At 47.6% G+C, this 15,890-nt stretch overlaps 1 protein-coding gene across 10 annotated transcripts in view; it reads left to right on the top strand.

Moving 5' to 3' along the window:
- The window catches only part of APBA2 (amyloid beta precursor protein binding family A member 2), a 336,162-nt gene that overhangs the window by 281,650 nt on the left and 38,622 nt on the right, over positions 1-15,890 (top strand). The gene's annotated exons all lie outside the window — the stretch shown is intronic.

The following is a 15,890-nucleotide window of genomic DNA, read 5'->3' as shown; positions in this document are numbered from 1 at the left end:
TGAGTGTGTCTAGTAGCCTCATGGGGCTCCTTTAGGAGTTTCTGGAGATTGCTTATAGTGGTCCAACTTCAGAGTGAAAAGCCTCTTAACTAGAATTCTTTTCATTGCTGGCATGATGTTTCCTGCCCCTGCTGGTGTGTTATAATAAACAGTATGAATTTTACTTCTTCGTTCAGTAAGCTGGTAATTTCTTTGAACATTTATAGGACAAGGTATATTCATCTTCAGAAATAAATGACTTTAAACCTTTCCCACTCTGGTTTTCGTACTTAGCAGAGAACTGAAATCTGAGAACGGAAGCCCCCCAAATTTCCCTTCAAGGAACTCGTTTGAGCTAGGCTCAATTAGCTCAAACTGGTTCAAAATAGATTCACTGGCTCAAACCAATTTTGACTGCTGTAGGCTGGCTCAGTGTTGCTCAAATTGGATAAGAATGGTTTTAAACTGTTGGAGCCAATATTTTACAATCCAAATAGACATGAACCTAATTTAACCAACTCAAACAGGCATACAGGAGTTTTGCCTAGCAGTTTAAATGTGGGTTTAAGTAAGCTTTAACTGGTTCAAGCTGGTTTTCATCATATCACAACAGGTCATGATGATTTTGACTCAACTGGCTAGCTACAGTTTTTAAGGCATGAGTTCCTGGGTGGTGCAAATGATTAACATGCTCAAATGCAAAATGTTTGGAGGTTCAAGTCCAACCAGAGGCACTTAGAGGAAGGTCCTGGCGATCACCTGAAAAATCAGCCACTGAAAACCCTACGGAGCACAGTTCTACTCTGACACAAATGGGGCCGCCAAGAGTTGGAATTGACTTAAGAGCAACTGTCTTTTATTGATTGACAGAAAGAGACCATGCCCACCTCAGCCCCCAGGGCAGGGTCTGGTTAGGCTCCTGATTTGTAGGATCTGCTTACCTGATAAATGGGTAGATGTAGCACATCTCAGCTCCACTTTTGTTGGAAGCCAGAATGCCAGGGTGGGAGTGTGCCATCACACTGTCTAGTGAGGTGGGGTCTTATGGATGCAACCTCCCATCTGCAGGGGAGGGGAGTGGAGAGGGATCAGGAAGCAGTGTCAGTGCCCAGGTGCCTGGGGTTATATCTCTGCATCCAGCTTTCTAGCATTCTGGAAGGCCCATTTCTCTGTCCTGTTGCAGCCTAACTCAAAACACTGGTTGGCTCAGACCGATTGAAGCTGGTGAAAACTGTTTGTGGACAACCTTAATTTGGAGTTGTTCCTAGAGGAGAAGGGCCCTTTGGCTGCTGTGTAAATAGAGACCCTAAGCAAAAGCACGTCCCGTAGTATCAGAGAATTCATATTTAGCAGAGCCTTCATGGACCAAAGGCCCCATTCACCAAAAGAACAGATAATCGTAATGATGAAAAACTCCAGAATGTCATGAATGTGGAAATGCATTCGGTTGCAAGTAACAAAATGCCCACATAGCATTAGCTTATAAACAAAGAAAGTATTTGTCTTGCATAAAGAAGTCTAGAGCTGAGTGGCTGCTGGCTCAATGGCTTCATGATATCAGGATCATCATTTCTGTTTCCTTTGGCCTCCTCCTCAGGGTTGTCATCTTATTGTCACACAGTGTCAGCCCAGCTCTAGACATCACTTCCTGTTCCAGGCAGGAAGACAAAGGGAGAAGGGCAAAAGTCTACATCAACTGTGTATCACCCCCTTTTTAGTAGGAAAGCAAGTGTTTCCTGTGGACAAAGGGTTAATGGATTCTCTGCATGAGAATTTGACCCTCCATTAACTCTCCTACTGTAGTCTCCTGGTATCCTAAAAGGTGGTGTGTCAGCTATGTCATGAGACAATATTGCTTATGGTAAAAACAGCTCTGGTTGGGAGCCTGTATCTAGATGGAAGAACTATAATCCTTGCTGGGCACCAGAGTTTGGGCATCTCTGAGTGGTAACTCTGGTAACTGGGCATATCCTTGGAGGGGACCCTGGAAGCTACACTGATGGAGTGGTTACAAGAGATGCTGGCTTCTGGGAACATGAGGCTCTTAAATCAGAATGGTTTCCATGCCCCCTCCTTGACGGGTGTTTCATACCCTCACACGCAAGCTGGCTGGCTCCTGGATGGCTGTGTGGTACCGTGTGGATATCTGCCAGGACTTCTGCAGAGGAGTCCTGCTGGCAAAATGTGGTCCCTCCCTTGTGCCCTTCTAAGTGTGCAGCCACATCCTAGTTGGGCCTTAGGAGACACTGTGAACCTGAATGTTTAGTAGAACTTGAAGACCTCCCTACAGACTTCTCCTTGTCTCTCATCAGCCAGAGCAGTATCACATGACCAGACCCCTGGTCCTCTGTGTTTACTGGAGAATCGAGTATTTGGAGTTGCACAAGGCTGGGGAGAAGGTCTGGGACTGAGTGTGGAGTGAGCAGGCCCTCAGTGTTTGCTACACCACCCTGTTCAGCAGGTGAGCGTTTCAAGTGTAGGAAAATCTGGGAGAGTTACCGAGACCTGAAGTTGCACATCTGATGATCTGAGAAGACTCTGTGTGACTCTAACAGCAGGACAAGCCTCCCCCTCATCCATGCCTGAGAAGCCACACTGGAGCGAAAACTTCGTACAAGTTTAATGAGTCTTAATGGTCCCAGCTCATGCCTTATTTCAGATCAGGTAAATGTTAACAATTAAAATGATGTCTTAATGTTTATTGGGTGCTTAGTTTTTTTAGTCCCTGTGCTGTAGGTCCATTTTGTGCCATCAGGTCCCATGGCTGATAGGTGGTAGACCAGTAGACCAGGCACCCACGTCTGAGTACCTTACAGCATAAACTCTTACCCGTGGCGATTTCCGGCTTTCCTAGCCCTCCTTCATGTCTTTCCCACTGCCAGCGATAATGAGGACAGGCTTACTTTGGGCCAGGCCTGGTTCTAAGGGTTTTAGATATGTTAATAATCATCATGAAGAGATAGGTACTGCTACAGTTGAGTAAACTGAGGCTCAGAGAAGGTAAGTAATTTGCCTGAAACTACCAGGTAGTAAGTGGCAGAGCTGAGATTGGAACCTGGGCTTCAGAGTCTGAGCTCAGCACCGCCATCCTGGACTGTCCGTGCAGTGCTTGGGCTACAGCAAGTGAGGAAAAGCCTGCATGAAAGGAAAGTGCACTGTTCAAGTTTAAGGACTTCACTGGAGGAAAACCCTCCAGGTGTGAGCCTCCTGGCTGCTCTCAGGTCCAGAGGCAAACCCTCTGACATCAGAGGCAGCTGAGGGCACAGCTCCATTACCACGGTCTGTGGGAGAGCACTTGGGGTCTGCTGGCCCTCTGACTGGGAAGGTTCACACTGTAGGGAGCACCTCAGGAAGGTGCTACCTGCACAGAGGACCTGCCGTTCACCATGTAGTAGTGGGCACTTCCAGAATGTCCTCTTCTGCAGGCATGTGTCCTGGCTTAGAGCTTCCATGCTCTGAGTGAGTGTCAGTTTCCTAGTTCTGCTGTAACAACAACAACAACAAAAACCCAGAAGTGGATGGTTTTAAAGAGTGATCATCTATTTTCTCCCGGTTCAGGAGGTTAAAAGTCCAAATTCAGGGTGCCAGCTCTAGGGGAAGGCCCTCTGTCCATTTCGGCTTCTAGTAGTGGCCACCACCCCTGTCCTGTAGCTACATCTACCTCTTTCGTCACATGGTGTCTTCCTCCTGCGTGTCTGTGTCTATTCTGCCCTTTCTGTAAGACAAAGAATTAGGTTTAGGACCCACCCTACTCTGGTATGACTCATTAATGTGACAGAAGAAAACCCTGTTTCCAGAGTCATATTCACAGGTACAGAGGTTAGGACTTCCACATAACTTTTTGGGGGAGACATAATTCAGTCCATAACAACGAGTATGTGTAAAAGTCTACCTTTTCTATGAAGCTAAAAATGTGCTTATTAAAACCAAGATACTAGTGCTGGTCTGAAGCAATGAGACCTAACAGCCGCAGCTTCAGTACAAAATAGCAAAAACCAGCATCGTGTTGTGTTGATCACACTTGGTTCTCCTCTTAATCCTATAGCCAAAGCGCATTCCGAGATGCCACTGAACACCCACCACCCTACCAACAGCCCTAGACTCACACCAAGTGCTGTGTGATCATAAGTCTCAGGCCCCGGGGTCCTTTATGTCCTGTCTACACCTTGTCAGCTTCCCCAGGCTGTGTGTTGGCCATGTGGGAGATGTGGTGACCCCAGTCGCTGGACTTCAGGCCTGGGCCAAGCTTGCCCCTCACCTGCCCTTGTCTTACAGCTTCTCACAATGATAAAGCCAACCTGTCAGCCTCATACAGTGACACTTAGGGTCAGAACCTTGGTTTGCTCTTACAATGAGCAGGTGAGGTTAAACCTTAGGTTAAACATAAGATGATGACAACTCACACCTTCTCCTCTGCAGCCTGTGAGAGCGGGGTGGGTGCTCCTGAGCCCCAGCACAGGCCTGGTGCCTGGGTGCCTGGGGCATGGGGGTGCTGTTAACAGGAGGGGAGGGATAAAGCAACCCTGTGGGTCCGGAGGGAGATGGAGGTTCCAAAGTGGGATTATGACTTGTTCTTTTTACAAACAAAATTGTGTAGTTTGCAGTCAAAAGGAAGTGGAGTTAGGCATACTTTAGAGTACGCAGTATTCTGTGGAGGTTTTCAAAAATGTCACAGAATAGTGCTTCAGTCAGGCTGTGAGTTAAAAATGAAATCCCCGCAGTACTTCTCCCCAGTCCCTGTCCACAGTGGAAGCCATTTCCTTGTGAACCCTAAAGCTTTCCTGGACGTGTGCAGGCCTGTAGACAGACCCTTTCCTTCAGACAGGTGTTTTCCTAAGCACACGGGCCTGCATTTTGCTTTTTCATTTATTGGTAGATCTTGGAAACGACAACTCTTGTTGTTAGTTTCCATCAAGCTGGCTCCAACTCATGGTGACCCCGTGGACAACAGAATAAACATCGTACCTTCCTGCACCATCCTCGTAATCGTTGTTATGCTCGAGTCCATGGGCGCGGCCACTGTGTGCTGAGTGCCTTCAACCCTAGGGGCCACGCCTTCCAGCACTGTACTGGACACTGTTCATTTGTGATCCGTTGGGTTTTCATTAGCTGATTTGGGGTCCAGGTAATTATTTCGGTGGCTGCAGAGGATTCGGCTACATAGGATATAGCTGTGGACTGACTGTCAGGTGGCTTCCAGGCAGTGCGGCAGCGAGCAGCCTTCTGGCTGTGTCTGTGTTCATCTGTGAGTGCTCCTATGGAAGCAGTTCCTAGGTCTCACCAGGTGCCAGGCTGTGAGCATGCTGACTTTGGTGGACAGTGCTGGGTGCCCGTCATGGTGCTGTCTGTCAGATGACATTGCCACATCTTACAGTGCCCTTGGTTGTGTACGAGTGCTGGTTCCCACACCGTCACTAGCAGTGTGTGCCATCTGACTGTCTGACCTTGGCCCCAGTCTGACGGGTGAAGAACAGCATCTTGCTGATTGAACGTGCATATCTTTCATCTTAAGTGAAGCCACACACCCTTTCATAGGTCTATCAGCTGTTGTGTTCCTTTCTCTGTGCATTGTCTTTGTTTCCTTCACCTATTCCTCTGTTCGATTTTTGGTGTTTCTTATTGATTTGTATTATTCTTTACATATAAAAAAAAATTTTTTTTTTTTTTTTTTTACATATAAAGGAAACCCTGGTGGCATAGTGGTTAAGAGCTACGGCTGCTAACCAAAAGGTTGGCAGTTCCGATCCACCAGATGCTCCTTGGAAACCCTATGGGGCATTTCTGCTCTGTCCTATGGGGTCACTGTGAGTCAGAATCAACTCGACGGCAGTGGGTTTGGTTTTGGTTTTTACATATAAAGGAAATTAGTCATTAGATTTACATCACAAAGCTTTTCCCAAGTTACTCTCTCTTTTGATTTATTATAGTATATTTTTTTATTTTGTTAAATATTTGAGGTAGTCAGCTGTATTAATCTTTTTCCTTTGAGGTTACTTAGTTTTTCAGTCTTGGTATGACCATCACATTCCTAAGATTATTTTTTAAACTCTCAAGTTTTCTTTTAGAACTTTAGTGATTTTATTTTAAAATATTTAAATATTTAATTTATCTGGAATTTGATTTATCTGGATACAGGAAAGTTTCCATTTTAATCGTTTTATTCCACACAGCTAACCGGTTGTGGCCAAAGCTATTTGATGAGTCTTCCTCACTGGTCTGAAATGCTACCTTTATCATACAGTAAATTGCCATGAATATTTGCGTTTGTTTTTGGATCCGTTACACTGATTTGTCCATTCATGTACTAGAACCAAGCTGTTTTATTTACTGGGGATTTATGGTGCATTTTATTACCTGGGAGGGCTAGTTCCTGCCTTTGCCACCATCATTCCTGTCCAGAAATTCCCTGGATATTCTTGGATATTTATTTGTTTATTACAAAATAAAAGTTCCTATTGGTATTTTTACTTGGCCTGCATTAAATTTGTCTCTTTGGGAGAAGGCATTGGGTTTACAATGTAGAGTCTTTCTAGTCAACTAAGGATTTATCTTTCTATTTATTCAAGCTTGTTTATGTTCATCCATAAAGTTTTGTTCATAAAAATCCTACACGTCTTGATAGTTTATTCCTCAGTGTTTTATCCCTTGTATTGTTTTTGTAAATGCTATCTTCATTTTATTATGGTTCTCACATGCCACTATATGTAGGTACAAAGAAAGCTATTGATTTTTTTACGTATTAAAATTGAAACCACAGCCTTAATGAATTCTGTTATGTTTTCTAAGAGAGTTTTAGTTGTTCTCTTGAGATTTTTTTCTGGCATAGAGTCATACCATCTGCAAATAAGTGTGATTTTTACTGCTTTCTTGTTTTCTTGCTGTTACATTCTGCCTCATGTTTAACTGGATCGGGAAGGGCATAAGGAATGTTATGTACTGTATTTTTATGCAACCAATGCGCGTGTTACGAGTTTTTTTTCCAACCACATTGCCCCCCTATATTTTTGTAAGTGCCCTATGCTAATTTTTTTTTACAGCAACATGTAAGAAAATTAGCATGGCGCACTTATGGAAATACCTGGGAGGAGGGCTCTGTGGTTGGCAAAAAACACAAATAACGTATGTTATTTGTGTAAAAATACAGTAATCACGAGATACACCTTTTTTTAAAAAAGCACCTTTTAAAAAAGGTCCATTCTTTTAATTTATTTTTATCATAAAAATGTCAAACATATAAAATAGAACGATAAACTTTACCAGTTTTACCCATTTATGGCCAATGTTACTTAATCTATGCCCCATTCCTACCCCAGATTATTCTAAAGCAAATCTCAGACCTCACATCATTTCCTATTTAAATATTTATCTCTAAAAGAGAGGAACTCCATTTTTAAAAAATTACTCCAATACTATTATCACAACTAAAATAAAATTAACAATAATTTCTCTATGTTATCAAATATCCATCCCATGTTCCCTTTCCCCAGTTTACAGTTTGCGTGTTTGAATGAGGATCCCATAAGGTCCATACATTGAGACTGGTTCATCTATTTCATCTTTCTCCTATGTGTCTTTTATTTTATGGGTTCTCCGTTCCATCTCTCTTTTTAATTTCTTGCTACTGTTTTGTTGATGTTGTGGAAGAAGCACTGCAATTTCTCCTGTAGAGTCTCCTGCAGGCTGGGTTTTGCTGATGGCACCCGCATAGTGTTGTTTAACATGTTCCTCTGTCTTCTTTGTCTTGTAAAATAGTGGTTAGATGTAGGGGCCTGATCTGATCCAGTTTGGCTATTAAGGCAAAATAACCTCGTAGGTATTGCTGTGATATTTGGGAAAAAAGAAATTTGCCATCAAATCCATTCCAACTCGTGGCAAACCTATGTTTTTCAGAGTAGAACTGAGCTCCAGTTCTATGATCTTAGCAGCCATTAATGATCATTTTCTAGATCTATGAATTAACCAAAAAAACCAGACCCATTGCTGTCGAGTCGATTCTGACTCGTAGCGACCAACAAGACAGAGTAGAGCTGCTCTATAGAGTTTCAAGGAGCAGCTGGTAGATTTGAACTGCTGACCTTTTGACTAGTAGCCAGACTCTTCGAAGCTGTGTGATGGCGGTATTCTAATTCCATTATTTCTTCTTCATTTACTAACTGGAATTCTCTTCTATAGAGAGAAACTTTCCCTCATCAACTATTTTGTTACCCTGGGTACAGTTCGTATAGGGAGAAACAGGATAAATGCTTGATTCCTTCTAAAACTTTTTTTTTTTTTTTTTCAAATTAGTAGGTTGTGTCCTAACAGCATCTAGAGGTAACCAGTGAGGTTTTACGCTATCATTAGGACCTCTTGGATTTAAGTATAGTTGGTGTGTTTCAGAAGTCAGGGGTGGCGTACACGATTAATGCACTTGGCTGCTAACTGAAAAACACCTCGGAAAGAAGGCCTGGCGATTTACTTTTGAAAAAATCAGGGATTCAAAACCCTGTGGAGAACATTCCACACATGATACACATGGGGTCGCCGTGATTGGAAGTGACTCGACAGCAGCTGATTTGGTTTTTTTGGTTTGGTTTCAATGTATTGTAGTTATTATCTTTATGGATGCTTAGATTGTCTCATCTTTGGTCAGTAGGAGCCTTTCTAGGTTGGTTCCTAGGCCCAACTGATAATGATCCCCAGTAGTCTTTGATAGCTTCCGTGCTTTCTGGCATAACTAGATATTCCGGGGTTATCTTAAATATTCCTTGCCTCAGACCTAGAGCCAGTTATTTCTCCAAGGAGTGCTGGGAGATTATTTTAGCAACCAAAATCTGGGTACTGTGGGTGCTCATTGCTATGGATCTGGTCATTGATTCAGAGGTCAGAAATATGTAGATATGTAGGCTGCCTCTGAGATGGCCCTCAGTGTTCCCCGCCTCCTGGTATTTATGCCTGTAGGTACTCTCCTCCCCTTGAGAGTGGGCTGGATTTTTTTGACTTGATTCCAACAAATAGAATACGGCAGATTAGGTTCCAAAAAGACTGATTCCTGTGTTTTTCGCTCTTTCTTGATCTCTCTCACTGGCTTGCTCTGAGGAAACCAAGTGGATGTTTTGTGAGCTGCTCTAGCCAGAGGCCGGTATGACAAGAGGCTGATATCTCTGGCCAACAGCATGCCAGGACCTGAGGCTGCCAAGTTGCTAAATTTTGGGGTAGTTTGTTATGCAGCAATAGATAACTAATGCACTGTTTTTAAGATGATTAATGCTGCTACTTTGTCAGGACTCTAGGGTTTTGTTTTGTTTTTTGAATATAGGGTTTTTCCATTGTATCCTCTTTTTCCTATGCCCAAATCCCTCTTCTCAAGGACACCAACATAATTGTTTTATCCCACCAATCACACAGCAGTCTCAGATTAAGGATACCCACACTGCCAAGGACATGTGACTATAGATACAATTTTAAATGTATTTGTATTTACTGTTATCTTTAGATTATAGCCCACTTTTGTCATCATCATTGTCATTGTTAGTTGCTGTGAAGTCTGCTCCCAACTCATGGTGACCTCATGTACAACAGAATGAAACGTGGCCCAGCCCTGAACCATCTTCATGATGGTTGCTATGTTTGAGTCCGTTGTTGCGGCCGCTGTGTATTTTGAGTGCCTTCCAATTTAGGGGGCTCATCTTCCAGCACTGTATCAGACAGTATTTTATAGTGATCCGTAGAGTTCTCATTGGCTAATTTTCAGATGTAGGTCTCCAGGCCTTTCTTCCGGACTGTCTTAGTCTGGAAGTTCTGCTGAAACCTGCCTACCACGGGTGACCCTGCTGGTACTTGAAATACTGGTGGTGTAGCTTCCAGCATCATAGCAACAAGCAAGCCACCACAGTACAGCAAATTGATGGAATCAATTTAAAATCATCTGGAATAGTTCCCTTTGTGGATATGTCACAACTGGATACATGTTTGGATTCATTTGTTCCATTTTTTTTTTTTTAATTCTTAGGAATTTACTTCTTCATCTAACTTTGTTTTGTAATTACATAAAAGAATTATGTGGTTTGAAAGTAAAATATTCAACACAGTGTATATCAGTGATGTCTAATTTCTTTCCCCATCACCTCCACACTTCCCTCCCGCTGTAGGTAAACATTGCTAATGTTTCACAAATCTGTATCCTAAACATACCCTCCCCTTATATAACTGGCTGTGTAGTGTGCGCCCTCTTCTCCATCTTGCTTTTTCCACGTCACACTAAATCCTGGAACATAGGCCATAACCCAGACTCTGCCCAGCGGTGCATGAGGTCCTCTGCAGCCCTCTGCACTGTGCCACGGAGCTCCCCTGGGCGGGTGGGTGTGCCAGGGTTAACACGACTGCACTATCCAGGAACACTTGGGTGGACTCCAGCTCTTGCTGTTACCAGTAACGCTGTGGTGAGTAGCCTCATGCTATGTCTTTTCATATTTTTGCCAGTTTTTTGATTCATGATTGTTTTTTCTGGGAAATAATTTTCCAAGGTGCAAGCTTATGCTTAGGCTCTGTCTTGGGCACTTCTGTGCACTATGTTGAGCTTGGATTTGACCCTTCTCCTGGACTCCTTGTTACCACTTCTCTTGCTCCCAGCAGCCTCCCAGCAGCTTTCTCTCACTCACGTAATTCTGAGCTATGGGACTCTTAAACCCTCTTTCTCCAGTGGTAAGCGACCTGGGCTACGGGTCTGGTGCCTGTCCCACGGGCCCAGTTTTTCAAACCGCAGTCTTCACTTTCATGGTAGCCTTCCAGGAGTACTTGCCTTTATGACAAGGTCCTTGGAGGCACGGTCTACCACCATGTTGCAGTCTTGCTCTGGGACAGGCTAGTGCGGTGGGGAGGCAGGGGGCAGACAGAGCCTTCTCAGGGCCTGGAGACCACCCAGATCTGCCAGCAGAAGGTCCGACCCAGGCCCGAGTTACACGACTCTGATATTTGTCCCCTCCTGCCGCCTCTTCCCATTCTAGGTGCCCCTTCCCAGGCTAGCTCTTCTGCTGGCTGGGCAGCTTGCCTGGCATGTGGCTTCCATGGGCCCCATCACCTGCTCTGGCCTCTCATTCCCTCCTGTTACATTGAGCTGCAGCCTCTCCACCTAGTTGAGGCCAGGCCCTCTTGGAGCTTTGGAACTTTGCATGATCTGACCTACCCTCTGTCCTGTATCTTCCGCTCTCTCCTCCACTGGCTTTTGAACCCATCTTCCCCGTCCTACACCTGTCCATAACTTCTCTCCACCTTTCTCCCCTCCTTCTCAGCCTGCCTCATTTCTACACAGACCACCCACACTCCATAGCACACTGCTGACTCCTGCCCCAAAGAGCTCTCAGGGTCTCCTCCCAAAGAACTCTCAGGCCACAGCTGGCTCCCAGTCACGATGCCCAGTGAACACAGAAGAATAAATGCCGGTGGCCTCTCCCCAGCAAAGGTGAAGGTGGGCACACCTTCCTTTCTGAGGCCCTCCCTTCCTTGGCCTCCATGGCACCCATGCCCCTGGCTTCCCCAGTCCTCTGCCTGTCAGACCTTTCTCCATGCCCTTTGTGAATTCACTATCCACCACTGGACATGGAGGCTGGAGCTCGGAATGGCTGGGTCCTGGGCCCTTGTCCCGCCTCACTCCATGCCCTCCCCCGATGATTTCACCCATGCCAGTGGCTTTACTCAGGACCTCCACACAGCTGGCTCTCAAGTCTCATTCACCAACCCGGACTACTGAAGCCAGGTGCCTCCTCCTAAGACTTCAGGTCTCAGAGAAACTTGTACAGATTGCCCACTCTACCTCATCCTCCTCCAGGGCTGCCTCTCAGCGGGCAGCACCTTGTTCATTAGCCGTGCAGCCAGCTATAAGTCCTCACCCTCACCTCATACTCCAGTCCAGCTCCTAGCCCTGTCGGCGTAACCCGCAGAGTGGATCTGTTTGCTGTGGTCTCCCCTTTCCATCACCATCCCGCTCTGCACCACCATCAATGCTTGTCTGCACCACTGAATGTCCTCCAAGCTGCTCGCCCTTCTTCCTCTCTGCTCTTTGCTCTCTGTAGCCACCTCCCTGACTGATACCCTGGAGTGACTGGTAGCCTAGGGCCCTCACATCTGGCCAGCACTTTCTGTGCAGCCTTGACTTGTTCCAACTGCCGTCTCACTCCTGTGCCCAAGCAATCTGAACATCTTGTAGCTCTTCCAAGGCATCTTACTCCCTGTCACTCTTGCCACCACAGGGCCTTTGCACCTGCCTTGCCTACGCTAGGAAAGCTCTTTCCTCCTTTGCCTCTATGGCATGTTGATTCCTTCTCATCCTTCAGTCCTCCTCTCAAAGGGCAGCTGTCCATATTCTTCCCGAGGCAGACCCCTGTTACTTTATCCTTGGTGCTGGGCCCTTCCCGTGTGTCACTCCCCGTAGGCCATCATGATATGTTTACCTTATAACCTCAGAGTCGATGTCAGCCCTCCCTCTAGCCCGTGAGTGCCATGGTTTCAGTCGTCACAGCTCCACACCTGGAGCTCTGAGATGTGAATGAATCAGTGACCTGTGAGCTGGGGCAAAGGCATCTGACCCACCACGGGCTGCCCTTCTTTATGATACTGGGACAGTGAGGTCTACTTTGCAGGGTTGTCAAGGACTAAGTGGGAGTGCCCACTTGTGGCACAGAGCTCGGTTATGTTGGAGTGTGGGTGCTACACTCCACATACCCACAGTCTCATCTTGCAGCTGTGCTCTGGCTCCATCTAGCTCCGTACCGAGACCCCCAGAGAGAAGTAGGTACCAGTCTGTGCCCCCCAGCTCCCAGAGGACACCACCTGGATCCAGTCTGGCTTGTTGGAAACCTCTATTCATGACCCGCCTTCAGAAGGTTTTTCACCAAGGGTAGCAGGGTGGATCGGGCCTTTGAGGCATGGCTCTGGGGGCTCCCACCCCTTTCCCTCTGTGGATAGCTGAGAGGTCAGAGGACCTAGAGTTTTTGGATGAGGGTGTTTGAAATGGAAGCTTCTTACCTCTTGCTGCTGGGGGCCCAGCAGGGAGGAAGCTGCTTCTTTATTCTTCCCCAAGCTGTACTGATAACATTATACATATGCTTATGTAAGTGCGATGGATGTCATAAAAATAAAATTAAAAGGGGAAATTGCCCTCTGGGGAGACAGGATCTCCTTTGAAACTGTATCTTTAGTCTTTTGTCATTCTGTCTCCCTCTGGTGGTCTCAGCTTAGGGTTAGTTCAAGAGCTAAGCAAAAAAAAAAAAAAAAAAAGAACTATTTATACTGAAAAATTAGGGCCAACTGCTTTAGTGTCTCTGTGAAGCTGTGTGATTTGGCTTTGCATTTCACAGTTGGAGTGGAGGGCTGTGCCGGGGAACCAGCCCCCCAAGCAGACACTCTTCTCTGCGTCCAGCTTCTCCTTTCCCTGTGTGTGAAGTAGGCCTGTGTCAGGCTGGCCACAGGACATGGTGGCACCGCTGCATCTATTGTTTCCTGTTAACACAGAGCAAGGCGGGAATCAGAAGAGTCCACTGCAGAGGTGGGGAGTCTGACAGGGCTGTGCAGAAGCCTTTTGTCATTCGTGGGCCTCTTGGGTCTTTTCTGTTGCTCAGCCCTTCCCAGGGAGTGGGGCAGCTGATCCTCTCTTTGGGGGAAATGTGGACAGTGTTTAATAGATCTGCTCAGGGGCGTGGGTTGAGAAGGACCATGAACCTCAGGAAGGCCTGGCAAGCTGTCCAAGGTCATGTGACCATAGGAGAAATGATGGGAAGAAGTCAGGGCAGCAGCCTCAGAAGGTGGGAGCCGGGTTCAGAGCGAAGGCCTAGACACCCCCGCCATGTGAGCGTGAGTGCCTGCCCTGCAGATGGATGCGAGAGGACACCTGCCAGGACCAGAAGCAGGTGCCACGAATACTACCAGGCCCCATCCCTGAGGGCCGCTGGGACGACCAGCACTTGCCAGCAAAGTGACACCATCTCCTGGCCATATAAATCACAGTGACCCCTTGGGGGGTGACCTTTGGTCAGGTGCCTCTGGACCACATTTACTGGGGAGAACAAGACCATGGAGAGAATGAAAACAGAAGTCTTTCTCGTCAGACTCCCCAGAGGTTGAGGTGGAGGGCCTGCATGGGTCAGTGGAGGCTTCTGGCCCTCCGGCTGGGGTAGCCCCTGCTTCCCCCTAACTGGTGACAGGCCTGGGTTGACCCACAGTGAGGGCCTCCTCTCCCACCAGAGCCCCATGTCCTGTGGCCTCAGGCGTTGGCATCTAGCCCTGCTCGGCTATCCCTGGGCACGCATCAGGCTGGCTGAGAAGGCATGTGGTCCTCAGAGCACATGACCAAGGCACCCAAGGTGGAGCAGCAGCATGGGTGAAGCCTGGAACCCTGAAGGGGTCATCTGAACCTTTCTTTCCCTTGGGCTGGGGGTAGGTTGTCCAGAGCAGTGTCCCCCGGCAGTTCATGTCCCAGCCCTTGTGTGCGGGGGCGGCGCTGGCCTGTGCCCTTTCAGAGGGGTTTGGCCTCAAGACATTTCTAACTGATTCGTTTCTAAGATGATGTGGGAGTGGGTAGTTCTAGTCTGTTGGAGGCCAGGTGCTCCCCACCCTGGCTACAAGTTAGGGTAACCTTGGGGGGCGGGGGTAGGTATAAAATAAAGACTCCTGGGCCCCGCCCCAGGTTCACTGAGTCGGAGTCCGCAGGGTGGGGCCCAGGACTCGGTACCTTCGGGTGCTCCACAGGTGATTCTGGGCACAGCCAGGGCCCCTCCTCAGATGACGTCAGCCTCAGGAGTTTTAAAAGGTCTGCCACCTCCCTGCGTCCCAGAGGTACCACGTTTGGAAGAGGCCTGTGCCTGGTGTTGGTGAGGGTGAAGGGAGGCCACTGTCCAGGGTGGGGCCAGCCCTGTCACTTCAACCAGCGTGTGCTCTGGCCATCCCTGCCCTCTGAGGGTAGTGTGCCTGCATGTCCATGGCCTTCTGGACAACACATGAGGCCTGCCAGATGGCACACAAGGTCTGGTGGACAACATAGGAAGCCTGCCAGGCAGTACACGAGGCCTGCTGGATGGCACACGAGCCCTGCCAGATGGCACATGAGGCCTGCCGGACGGCACATGAGCCCTGCTGGACAACACATGAAGCCTGCTGGGCGGCACACAAGGCCTGATGGACAACATAGGAAACCTGCCAGGCAGCACACAAGGCCTGCCGGATGGCACATGAGCCCTGCCAGACAGCACATGAAGCCTGCTGGGTGGCACGTGAGGCCTGCGGATGGCATACAAGCCCTGCCGGACAACACATGAAGCCTACTGGGTGTCACACAGGCCGGCCAGACAGCACATAAGTCCTGCCACTGCCACAGCTGTGCTGGCCAGACCTCATCCACAGGAAGGACTGGTCTTTTCTGTTAGATGTGAATATAAGCCAGGAATTCACTAATTAATGCCTTGCACAGTGTATGCCTTTAACATCTGCGAAACTCGTAGTTTTAATCCTATCTTCGCAAAAACGTGGTGGAGGTAAACGAATCAGGAATTATCTTCCCCATTTTGTCAAGAGGAAATCGAGGTGGGAAAAAGGGCAGTGACTGGCCCAAAGGCACAACCCTGCTGAGGGGCTGGCAGAGGAACCAAGTCTCAGCCTGTCTTGGAATCCCAGCCGCCTCCGTCTGACCTAGAGTGAGCACCCCACTCCCTTCAAGGGGTCCTGGGGTGATGTCCCTTTAGCAGAAACACCCCACAGCATGCACTTATTGTTAGAGGCTCGTCTCCTCAGGGCCAGGCCCCGACACCTGCTACTCCTCAGCGGAATGGCCACCAAGTCACTGCCACTTCCTCCTGGGCCCTGTCCCCTCTGTAGCGGTTCTCTGTGTGTTATGCATGGTTATCAGCGCAGGAGAGAGGGTACCTCCCTGCCATGGTTCTGCT

The sequence above is a fragment of the Elephas maximus genome, chromosome 13 (genome assembly GCF_024166365.1).
Source record: "Elephas maximus indicus isolate mEleMax1 chromosome 13, mEleMax1 primary haplotype, whole genome shotgun sequence".
In the NCBI taxonomy this organism is placed as follows: domain Eukaryota; kingdom Metazoa; phylum Chordata; class Mammalia; order Proboscidea; family Elephantidae; genus Elephas; species Elephas maximus.
Note: the sequence above shows the minus strand (reverse complement) of the source record. Positions and strands in the feature narration are given on the sequence as shown.